Below are 12,850 nucleotides of genomic sequence, written 5' to 3'. Positions count from 1 at the left end.
AGTTAAACAAGTTGATAACCACAGTTGATCCCTCAAAGGCCAAATGAAACAGCTAGTTTTGGTTTAATGTCCTTTTCTACTGAAGATTCATACCCCTTTAGAAATAAAGTTAAAACTGACTACGCTATTTATGGGAACTTGCTTTCCTTTGTGCGATCAGGCAGGTCTCCTCAAAGTCCCCTACCTCCGTAAACACGACAAAACCATGCTGAAAATCACAAGACCGTGAGAGCACAGAAGGCGACCGTGACTCAGAGACTGGTCTGTTCGGTGATTTAAACAGAGTAAGGGGGAAACGGCCACAACTGTTTTTTTACCACTTTTCAGAACTGCTTACAGAGCTCCTGCCGCCGCATGCGCTGTCACTGCCTGCCATCCGCACACCTTCCCCAGCTCACCCCCACCTGCGCTACAACGCCCTTCGCGGAAGGAAGGGAGAGTAAGAAAACGCGGGGTTTGAGCGGCAAAAAGCACTCCAGGTCGAGCCGAACCACGCCACAAGTCACGCCTCCCTGGCCGCGCGGGGGGAGGCCGAGCCACGGCCACGGCTCAGGGTCCGCCCCACGCCGCGGCGCGCCTGCGCTGCACAGGCAGCGGTCACGCACACGCGTGGGCGCGGCGGTGCAGGGGCGACAACTGGGGGGGGGGGAAAGGAGGGAGGAGGGGCAAGGCCAGCACCTCCCCTCCCGCCGCCGGTGTCCCCTCCGCGCCCCACGCCGGGGGGGGGGGAAGGAGCCGCGGGCGGCCACGGCCCCGCCCCGCCGCGCATGCGCAGCGGCCCCGGCAAGCCCCACTACTGCGGGGAAGGGGTGGGGGGAGGCGGAAAGGGGAAGGTGCCCCCACCGCGTGCGCCAGCCGGAGCCGCGAAGCACGCGCTCCCCGCTTCTCGCGGCTCGCACACGCGCCCCCCCGCCGCTCTCCCCGCTCCCCCCCCCCCCGCCCGCGGCAGAGCGGACGGGAAGTGCCGCGGCCCGGGCCGGCTGAGGCAGCCAATGAGCGCGCAGGGCTTTCTTCCCGCCCTCGGCGCCCCAGCCACTCAGCGTGCAGCGGGGGAGGGACGAGGGACGGGATTGGCCCGGCGGAGCGCCGCTGGCCGCCCGCCCACCAGGACCGAAAGAAAAAAAAAAAAAAAAAAAAAAAAAAACGACGGTAGCACAGAGGCCCAAAAAGCCCGAGAGGAGACGCGGTCCCGGGCGCCGGGCAGCCGCGGCCCCGCGGCCCCACCCGCCAACCCCGCGATGGTCCGAAGCGGCAGCGCGGAGCGGCGGGGCGAAGCGGCCGCGTCCCGTCCGGCAGCGCTTACCGCGCGGGGGGACCCGTCCGCCTCCGCTTGTGATGATCTTGGTCACCAGTGGCGCGCCGTAGATTTCGCCGTTCTGCGTCACGCCCGGCGCGGGGCGGGAGGCGGGCGAGGCCCGCTCACGTGACGCGGCCCCGGGGCGGGAACCGGCGAGGTGCTGTCCGAGCGCCCGGCGTCGCGTGCCGCCGCCGCCGCGAGGGGCAGCGCCCAACGGCCACCGCGAGGAGCCGGCGCGCGCGCGCCGCCATCTTCCCCTGCTCGGGCCTGGCGGCGGCGCCCTGCTGCTCCCCCATCCCCGCGGTTTCCTCGCCGGGAAGGGCCCGGGGTGCAGCCGCCGTGGTGCCGAGGGAAGGAAGTGTTGCAGTTACCCTAATAAAATAGCTTGAATCCTATAATATTATTTTGATTTTAAAATGGAGCTATAGCAGTTAGGAGAATATAAAGCACCCTAAGGCCCTTAGGAGTAGGTAGCTAGGATGGTGTATGCCTTGAACACTATAAGAATCGTTATGGACTCTGAATTAAAACAGTGGGTACCGGTTATGGACCTAGAGTCAAAACAATAGGTACCAGAAGATACTGGGTTTGGTTTGGAAGATCAGCCAAAGGATGAAATGAGCATGGGCAAGGATGGAGTTCAGTTATCACACACAGTGAGCAAGACTGTTGACGACCACCAGAGAACCCCTGTCCAACATAACCATACATGCAGTAGATACATTCACATATGATAATGATTTCCAGAAAATAACATGAATATGCTAATCATTACCCTCCCCTCATTCTATTAAAATTAATCAGTAAAGCTGACCAATGATTTCTGTAGAACAGGAATATAGGTAAAGTCAATCATTAATAAGGTCAAATTAAACTATGGATTTTGTTGATCTTAAGTAACCATGACTACTGAAAAAGTGTATAAACATGTTGTGCTTTGTACCTGTCGGTGAACAAGTTTTTGGTGGAGCTATCCCCCCCATGTTCCCCCGCGCTGGAATAAAGGAGTGCCTTCTTACCTGCTTTGTGTAGATAAGTTTTGCTCCCGATTGCAACCGCTAACAAGGAGCCCCGAGGGGTTGTCCAGGGTTGGCACTGACCCTCCTGGCTGAGGGTGTGGGTGCCGGTGCAGTCACAGCCCCGGGTCTCGGGCCAGCAAAGGCAGGCGGTGCTGGCAGGAGGCGGCAGAGGCCACATTTGAAGTGCTCAAAACTGCCCCGTCACTTGCACTTTGCAAAGCCTCATGTGCATGTGGCCTCTGCTACGGCAGCTCCTGGTGCTGGGTTGCGCGATTACGAGCTTGTACAGCGCAGGGGTGTGCGTGAAATAAACTGGTGGTTTACAGTCTCAGTTGGCGCGGGCAGTGCAGTGAGAATCGGCTCTCGTCCGTGGGGAAAGGGCGGTTTGAAGGTGTGAGAAAGGACGGATTGGATGAGACAGTGCACAGCAGTCATTCGCTAACGCTGTTATCTGAAGGTGATACGAACTCTCCAAGCAGTTGGCTGCATTTCTGTCAGTGTTACCAGAAGATGCAGTTCAGAAAGGAAACAGCTGAACAAGGGAGAGAGGGGGGGAATTTGTAAAAGATCTTAGTAGTTCGTAAGCTGTTGAAGAAATCATAATATTGAAACACTTTATATTTTCCCCCTTTTTTAAAGCTAGAGTCGTGCAATTAATAAAATGAAAGAAGGGTGGTCTAAAGAATCATTTGACATCTGTAGTGGGCTGCAGTTGCTTTTTCCAGTTGGTAATGATTTTAAAAATACAGGATGACCATTTATATTACGATTGCACAATATCTTTTAGTAGGCCAAGGTGTATCAGTTAAACAGCATTTAGCATTCTTCAGGACCATCGTGGGGGGGTGTCAGGAGGAGAGAACACCCCACTGTGAATATATTTGGAGTTTCACTGACTTCTTCCAGTCATACAGTGTATATATGGCACAGTCAGGCATTCTAGTTAGTCCTAACAATTTACTGTTCCATTTAGCCAATTAGGCACTGCCTAATCTGTCAGCCTTATGACACAGCATTGCCAGTTCTGGAGTGGGTTGTGAAGACTGTAAGAATGGTTTGAGGATGAGCAGTCACTACAGCCTAAGCCATTCATCAGATGAAAATGGAGAACCCACGTGAATGACCAGGGCCTTGGTAAAGATTTAAATGAATGAACAAAGTTTAAAACATATGAGTATCAGTAGATAAAATATCACACAGAACATTGGTAGCAGGAGGTTATCTCTTTGTCCAGTACCTCAAGATTATAATACATATTTTAATTGTCCTCTGCATAATTACAAATCTACAAGAAGAAGGCCCGTTAATTTTTAGTGAAGATACATTTGGTTATACATATATTTACCCTAATGAGGACATTTAAGAACTGTCATAGGTTATTGAGAGAGTATGGAAACTATTGGCAATTTTAAGAAAGATCTGATTAAGAACAGGCTTGATAACAGTCTAATTGTTCTTGATATTTTTCAGCATGGGGTAATAGGTAAAACAAGCGTTTGAAGTCCCTCAAGATCAGTTTCTCTGCTGTTTACAAATTCATTTTATATGCCTAAGAATTTTTGTAGGTCAAAAGTGACAAGTAACACCTGTATTTAAATATTTGTAGTATCCAGGTCAACATCCCTGGTCCATCAGTTCTTTCATCATCTGCTTACTGAGGGGGAATTTACTGCGGTAGAAGGCATGGTCATGAGAGCTGGAGTTTTGTAAATTGAAATATTTCTAACAGATAATGAAAAGAAGCAGCATTTTTTGAGAAATAGCCTGAAGAGGGAGCCATTGGTACAGTAGAAGCAACAATTAAATCAGAATAATTATTAATAAAAGAAAAAATATATCTGTAACAATTATTTTTTTTTTTTGTAATTTGAAGCTCTATTTATTAAATGCTTACAGATGTACCTACATTCAATGTTCTGGCTTAGGTATGTAAATAATTTTAAATTCATGCTGAGAATTTAAATGGTTGTTCATTGTTCTGAAATATTTATACTGATTAAATATATTAAAATGTAAACTCTACATAATAATCAGTAAAGCATTATTTACTTAATAGTTTACAAATGGATTGTAAACATAGAACTACTTATTTTCTAAAAGCATATAACATTAGGAATGATTCTGCAATTGCTATATTTCTTCCACACCAAAATACTGATTTCACTAAAAATGTTGCTCATTTTTTAAAGAGTAGTACCAGCCATTTTTTTAGCTGTGTAACTTAAAAGTCTGTCTACCTTGCTTATTTAATATTCCGTGTTTGTTCTTATACAGGAAACACACAGAGCTTTGTGATTATTATTACCAGAAATCAGTCATTTAGCAGGATAAAGGCAGTCACAATCATACTTACCAACTCTGAATTACAGGTTTTCTTGCACATCAAATATGTTCAGAAAAATAACCCCATGACGTGATGATGGACATGTAGGTAATGTCTCTGGCCCTCCAAGAGACACTTCACAGTGTCTAGAGGGTAGTCAAGTAGTCAACAGTTCTGTCCCTAATGGAGTTCCTTAACCACTATTATTTTTTTCCAGAGTACCAAGTTTTTGAAGAAAATCTGCGTGTATCTTTATTCTGACAATGCAATTACACCCATAACAAAACATCAAACAGAATAATTAGGTGCAAACACCAGGAACATTTTAATGTCAATTACCTGTGCATATATACACATGCATATCTTCCCTTTTTTAATGCAAAATATTTTTTTTCCCAATAGAAAAGACAATTAACCTTTGAACAGCCTTAGCAAATGGTGGCTTTTTTTTCAGTTGAAAAGTGGGACTAAATGTTTCAATGTTTTTTGTGTGGCTTTTTTTTTTTTTTTTTTTTTATTCAGTGCATGAATTACTGGGTGGAATCTTATTTCATGTATATTGCTGACTGAACAAAAGGACCTCACTGTTCTGTCCTGGTTCTGTTAAGCGAACAGTCTAATAAGTTAATGAGATAAATGTATGCATTTTTAGATAATCAAACTGAAAGGCAGCCTAGTCTGAATCATGTACTGCTATGTTGCACCAAAAAAAAAAAAAAAAAAATCACAGACAGGCCTTGAAAAATAGAACACTATGCTTAGATCTTTTTAAAGAGCTTGGGCAGTGACCGCTGGAAGCGTGCAGGTTTGTGATTTAGGGAGCAAAATGCAGCATTCCAGTTTGACTGGGCTGCTGCTGCACGCAGTTCAACCTGACTCAGTTCGCCATAGCCGTCTGGTCCCGCTCCCTCGCTGGCTGCTGGCAGAGCGCGGGTGGGATCCGTGGCAGAGCCGGTTCGGGGCACAGCCTCCGCAGAAAGGCGACCTGGGCAAAAACACGGGTGGCTTCCTGGCTGGCGCGGCAGGTTGCCCACGGGGCCGGGCAGCTGCCAGCCTCCTGCCGCAGCTGGGGCTGGCTGAGGCGAGGCTGCGGTGGGTTTGTGGGGAGCGGCGGCGGGGCTGTCCCTGGGGGCGCCGGGGAGGGAACCCGGCCGCCGTTTTGGTCCCCACCGCCCCCCGTGCCGAAGGGGATCGAGAGCCAGCCTCACGCCTCCGCTCAGCCTGGCCCGCGGCCTCGCGGCCACGCTAGCCCTGGGCACCGGAGGAGGAGGTGCAGCCGCGTCGGGGCCTGACTGCACCCTCGTGCAGGGCCGTGCCAGCGAGGTTGTGCTGCCCGCGGCACCAGCGCTCGCCCTTTCGTTACGAGTTGCTCCTTCTTAACTCACTTCACATTCTACTCTGGGTTGGCAGCCCAGTTGTGCCAAGTGACTTGTTTGAAGTACAAACAGTTACCCGTTTGCACATAAATAAAATGCTCACCTTCTGCTAGGTACCTTTCGTTACATTTTTCTGTTGTAGAGAACCTGTCGTGGTTTGAGCCTGGTCAGCAGCTAAATGCCCTGCAGCCGCTCACCCACCCTCGCCCCCACTTGGGAACGGGGAGGGAATCGGAGGGGCAAAGGGAGACTCGCGGGTTGAGATAAAAACAGTTTAATAACAGTAACAGAACACGCTGACAGCAGGATCAGCGGGTAACGTACAATACAGCTGCTCACCTCCCGCCGACCGACACCCGCCTGCTCCCAGCTGGGGATCCCGAACACAAAGGCGCCACAGCCACACTCCTGGAAGTGAGAGCCCAGCTGATTACCTTCTGTGATAAAATGACTGGATTTGTGCATGGTGGGGCAGCAGTGGACTTGACTTGGCCAAGGCTGTCAACACTTCATGCCACAGTCTGCCTGTATCCACGTTTGGACTTTACAGCCTGGCAACAAGTGAACTACTGCAGGGTATATTGTGGGACATGTCCATTTAACATCTCTCGGTGACCTGCAATTAGATCATTCTTGAAGTTCCCCCCCTTATCCTAAGGCTAATACTTAGAGTCACAAATGCTAACAAAAGAAAGTAACAGTGCCTGCAGATCCTTTTGTTTGGACCACCAGATGCATCATCAGGGCCTGCTGTTGCCAGTGACATTACAGGCTTTCTATTCAGCTCTTGAAGAAATGGAACAACTGGACTTGTTCCACCTCAGTGGATCATGGCAGCCCGTTTTTGAAATGCAAGGAATACAACATGTGCCATAGGAGTACTGAAACTGAATTTCTACAGACCTAACATTCAACCTTTCTGCTTTTATATTTGGATAACTGAAGACATAATTGTAGCTAAAAAACCCCCTTTCCTATTGCAAATCAAAGGCAATACTTACGTGGACTTTTCAAGGTCATTTTTTTTCTAGCAAAATTATGATCTGGTGTTATGAAGCTTGGACTGCCAGCTTAAGAAGTTACCACCAGAGTGTATTTATCTTTAAAGTGCTGATCCTGCAAATGGCCGCACAACAGATCCCTGAAGCCTGCAACACAGAAGCATGGGAGCCATGGATGTCTACGTGTGCAGAGGGGTGTCTTCACAGAGGCACTTGAGAAGTTAGACATGATCTTTAAATCAGAAACTGAATAATCTTGAGTTATGTTCCTCTAAAGACAATTGGCAGTACAGCTGAGAAGCGGTAAGGGAAGTGTGTAACAATTATAAAATGTAAAAGTCTAGAACAGTAGACAACCAGCTAGCTACTTAATATCACAGTAGTCAATATCACAAAAATAAATAGTAATAAATGGTTATGTAAAGCAACTGTATATAAGCACAAACAATTAAAATGTTTTGTGTACACAATACAAAACATATAAACAAGTGACATCATTTATGTTTCTGTGGGTACGGCTTTCTAGATATAAACATCAGTATGAGTGTACCAGTAAATCAAATAATTTTTTTTCCTTACTGCCAAATACTGAGGCTACTTGAATCAGACAACTGGATTTTTGACCCATGGACACTGTCTTTTTAAGTCTTCAGGCTGTTCCATTCAGAAAATCCCATTTTAAGATAGACCATCACCTAGAGAGAACTGTGGGTAAAGATTAATTTATTTCTCCTGGGCCACCACGCTTCTGTGTGCACATTATAGTGGTGACTTGGCAGAGGGACCACAGACTCTCATTGTTAATTTGTTCACCAGTTATGAAGCTGGCAAAACATTTCTTCATCATGATTTTGTTTGTTTGTTTGTGTAAAATGTATTTTCTTTCATTCCACTGCTTTTCAATAAAAAGCGAACTATATAACTAACTTTTAGTGTCCAGAACCCCCCAAAAATGTCATGAGAAAGGACATACTTGCCAGATCTTATTGGTCCTCCCACTGTGATTAAATGAAACTGTATCATTTGAAGCAGTCACTGGAATGTCAGGGTTGCTGCCAAATTTTTCTTTCTTTTTTCCTGAACTTAGAATTAAAACTGCAATGTTAACCCTGCGTACAGAATTTACTGTCTTGTCAGGAACCCAGTAATGCACAGGAAAAGAGTAAAACAGTACTAATTTTTGAGTTTCTAAGTGTAAAAGAAGAGTGATACAAACTGACATGAAATTCATGAGGGCTCTGCCACCACCTGTTTCTTCACACCAGAAGGCTGCATGTCAGGAGCATGTCATGTTGAATGTTTTCCAGTTTTTATTACAGAGATTACATTCCAATTCCAAATTCAGAAAAGAAACAAAAAAATATCCCCTTCAGTTCCACAAATAAAAAGACATGGCTAGCATGATCTTTGATTTTTTCTTACAGATTAAAAAAAAAAATTGTAACTGCATCTAAAGGATGTGGAATATGCAGTTGGCTGGCACTTCATGTTATTTCACAGCAAGAGATCACTGAAATGATTTTGAGACAGGTAGCAGTGTCAATATTTTTCACACATACATACACAATGTCTGGTTTCTTTTAACTATGGCTATATACAAGTCTGTCTGGAGGCTGACAATGCCAAACCTCCAAGGATTTGTTTTCGTTGTACTATGTTTTTTTTTAATAAAAAGGTAACTCACTGCAGTAAAATGAAATAGATTCATTTATTACCCTGTATTATCTGTTATGTGTGAAGATGTCCAGCTTGCCAGTATTTACAGCTCTGCCACTGTGTAATTAATCTCTCACAAACCCACAAAGTAAGTTTGTGAAAGATAAATATCTCAAATATAAATATCAAGACTGGTACATTATGCATCAATACATTAACTTTAAGATTTAGTGTGATATCAGATCAGAAAAGAACTTACAAAACAAGTCATGCTACATGAAATACAGATTTAATTCTTATTTTTCATCTTCAGTAAGTCAGCATCTTATCCACCTGTCAGACACATCCAAGTCGTGTTAGAGGAACATGGTCATTTTTCTTTGCTGTCAGAATGCAACTTGTGCAGTGAGTACTTTGAAGCTTAAGCAAGGTTTTGTTGTTTTTTTTTTCCCTTCCCAAGGGTAAAGTTTCTTAGCAAATTCAATTCCTAGTTATGTTTTGCAAGCACTTTTACACATCTATTTAATTTAGGTCCGCAGAGAAACACAGCTGTTGTTCCTGCCTCGAGGAGTAAGTGAACGTGGCAAGTTTCACACGAACCTGGGAGGAATTATAGAACAAAATGCAAGCATGCTTTCAGATAGTATTTGCAATTTTTAAAAGTGTGTGAGAGTAGATAAAGTAACTAGGAACTGTCTCCACCATCCTCCATCTCAAACAACTCATTCCATGTGGGTTGCAGAATTGGCTGAAAAGCTTTGCAGGAGCTGATGATCCTCAGGCAGGGCTCGAAAGCCTCGTTAAAACAGTCAGTGGCTCTTACACTTACCTCCTTAAAAAGTGGTGGAGATATCCAAATAACTTCTAAGTGACTTGAGAAAGAAGATTCACACCTAGTTCAAGCTCATACCTCGGTTGAAAAGAAATCTGCAGAGATCTGGCAAAACTGTATACCACCATGCTTGCACTGCTAGCAGGTCAGTTTGAATTTCCTGGTCTATTTTTATGCAACCTAATGTAGCAGTATTGCAGGAAAAGCATTACTACATATTTGTCAGAATGACCTGTAACATGGAGTTCTTCACACATGTTTCCAAAGGATGCAAGTGAAAAGATCATGGAAATATTTGGCAGTAGGGCTAAATAGACAAAAATGAACTCCACTAACAAGGAACTGTTCATATTTTTCTATTCATAGATTTGTTTAAAACATTTATGTAATGATTTATCTCTTAAAGGACATGATATGTCTGCAGCTCAAAATACAGACACATGTGGAGTTGGACTCAATGATCCTTATGGGTCAATTCCAACTCTAGATATTCTATGATTCTATAATATGAGGTATAAATTTGAAAATCGATTAAGCTTCACCTTGTGGCAATAAGTATTGTCAAAATATCACACTTTTTTTCCTGTAAGAGAGTAACTTGCTCCAAAACTATGATAACACCTACAGTTCTGACCAGTTCCAGAATCGTCATCTTTCTAGAGGAGAAGTCTTCTAAAAACAGAAAGCAAGTGAAAAGGAGAAGGGGTAAAAAACTGCAGATATTTTTTAGGATCTTGGAAAATCCCATGGTGGAAAACAGCTGGTGGTGAGCGTGTCGGTTAGCAGAGGGGACAGACTTGAGAGGTAGGTGAGAACGAGGGTGTGCAGTTACGTACACCATATGTGAGTTTTGCACGCACAGGCACCCCACCCCTCACACCCTAGTGATGAGCAGAGTGGAGATGAGCCAGGGAGACTAAACAATATCTGTGAAATGAGAAGAATGTGTTTAGGACATTTTTCATGCATCACTATTTTAACTTTACATGTTACTTGCAGGTGGAAGTTTCCATCAGGAACAAGGGGACTGTGGCTCCTCGCTGGCACCGGCCACTGTGACTTGGGCTCCTCTGTCACCGGTAAAGGCACAGCTGCCCGATCTTCCCTGTCCAAACATGGACTATAGACAACCTTAACTAGCAAGGCATTTTATAACATTTTGTCAAACAAGCTAAATGCCGTATTCTGAGAGGAATAACAAGCAGAAGTCAAAGTCAAGCTTCTTGGGAGTAATGTTACTGAAAAGGAAAACCATAACTACATGAGTAAGCCTAATATTCCACTTTCACAGGCTAAGCAGATGGTGACCTGATTAGTGTTCAGTCTCAGGAGGCTGCTCATCTCTCTATGCCTTCAGCTCCTATTGTCAGCATCTTATTATTTTACTCATTCTCCAAGATTTTAGCTGACTGCCACATTTTTTAGTCTTCTCATTTGAGACATTACTTAAAGATTAAAATCTGTATTTATCTAGTATAAAATAGCAACTTTCACACTTAAGCCCACTGATTTTACATGGAAATTAAAATGTTCCAATTTCTTCTTTCACATTAATTATCAGTAGGAAAATAAGATCCCACCCTTGAGCATTTGATTCCCTACAGCATGGATGTACAACCTACAGGAGGGAAGGCTTGGGATGATGTCCCAGGGAGGCAGGCAGACCTTGACCCACTATGTACATGCACCTAGTGCTGCTAGAGGTGCTCTGGGGTGCTGCATTGGGCCAGCTGCCACTCCTCTGGCAGTGTTCACACGGGGTGCGAGTTGTGTCTGCCACCCTTGAGGCATATTTCTCAGGTACCATAGGACATCCCCACTGGCATTAGGCACCCAAGTCTTGATATCTCTATCAGGCTTTCAAAGGGATAGACACTCTTGTCAGACATCCCCACAAAGTTGTTTTCTTATTACCTGGGTGAGTTTAACCAGCAAATCATCCTCTTACATGATTATACAGAATATGATATGTGAAACAAACAGTACTCAGGTTTCACTGTGAAGAGGTACCCTGAAGTAAACACAAATTAACAGTAGATCTTTATCACAGTGTAAACACTAGTGTAGAATAAAGGTTAACCAGTCCAATTTACACTGAAAAGTCACCTCTTTTTGGTGTCCCTTTTCTGTGACTTTGGGTAAACTGTGATAATAGCCATACTGTAGCATTTGTAGTTTTGCACATAAATTGGCCAAAACCAAAAGCCATTATTCAACCCTTAATAAGAAAAACCTGAATCAGTATGAACAGGTAGGGATTTTTAATAGTAATGTCAGGATTAGATCTTGTAAGTGTACATATGTATACACATATTTATACAGCTACATACATACATATGTATATGTACACACACAAAGTGTACATACGATTTCTTCAGTTAGTTGTTCAGGATTTGGGAATATCTAATATGATCTGACATGGGATATGGCATATCTAAAATAAGGCTAACAAATAGAAACAAACTGGAATCCTATTTCTAACACTATTATTTTAGAGTTATCTTTAGCTTACTGTGGCAACAAATAAGTTGTTAATACAACCGAGAAGTTACATTTGCTAGACATGGTGTATAACAGTACAGACCTTAGAAAAATGCACACCATTTTTTTTTCAAAAGGCTGATGAGATGCTGCACAACATTAAAAAAAAAAGGAAAAGGCAGGATGGCTGGTGGATGCCCTGTCTTGATCTAAGAGGGAAACAGTAGCTCTGGATACCCCCGTGGGTGGGAGTGGCTTCCCCAGTGCTTTCTTTCATGGCCAGAAGAATCTGAATTTGAAGTTTTCTGCTATTTCTCTCTTCTGGGACTGATGGAGGTGTGAAGGTGGTCTGCATAATTCATTGCTCCCACTGTTTCACACACACAGTTTTCACTTGAGAGTAAGTGGCTATTTCAGAGCAGAACCTTATTTCGGTGCCCTGCTCTGATAGTGCCTGTGCTTATAAAATGATGCTGTATTTGTTGACTATATTTTATTTGGCGCTCCAAAGAGCAACAGAAAAAAAAAACATATAGCATAAGCCCACCTTCAGTTGCACTTCCTAATGTTGTAGAACCCATAGACAGCATAGATTAGAGTGGTTTTCAGAGCAGTTATATTCCTAGAAGCACAGCCTCTGTACCTCTTTGATGAGGGAATCTGCCACTTCCACCATCTACTCAGCTTTCTGCTCTTCTCTTCTGCCAAAAGTGTCATATGAGTAGCTGTTTCTTTCAGTGATGCACTCAGTAAAGCCACTGCAAAACAGCAGATTGCAAATGATGTTTTATGCCAGTTGTATGTCTTCAAATACTTCAGCAAAATGCAGTCACTTACCTTTATGGAGTGATAGCTTTTAAGCATG

General features: G+C 44.3%; 1 protein-coding gene across 2 annotated transcripts in view; it reads right to left on the bottom strand.

The window, feature by feature from the left end:
• The window catches only part of ZNF407 (zinc finger protein 407), a 353,237-nt gene extending 351,441 nt beyond the window's left edge, over positions 1 to 1,796 (bottom strand). For both annotated transcript variants that reach the window (XM_042798036.1, XM_042798037.1), the window contains exon 1: positions 1,304 to 1,796. The gene's annotated coding sequence lies outside the window, so the exon portion shown is untranslated. The remainder of the gene's footprint in view (positions 1 to 1,303) is intronic.
• Positions 1,797 to 12,850: the final 11,054 nt, after the last annotated feature.

The sequence above is a fragment of the Tyto alba genome, unplaced genomic scaffold (genome assembly GCF_018691265.1).
Source record: "Tyto alba isolate M040663 unplaced genomic scaffold, T.alba_DEE_v4.0 Super-Scaffold_27, whole genome shotgun sequence".
Classification (NCBI taxonomy): Eukaryota; Metazoa; Chordata; class Aves; order Strigiformes; family Tytonidae; genus Tyto; species Tyto alba.
This window is presented reverse-complemented; position numbering and strand designations above follow the sequence as displayed.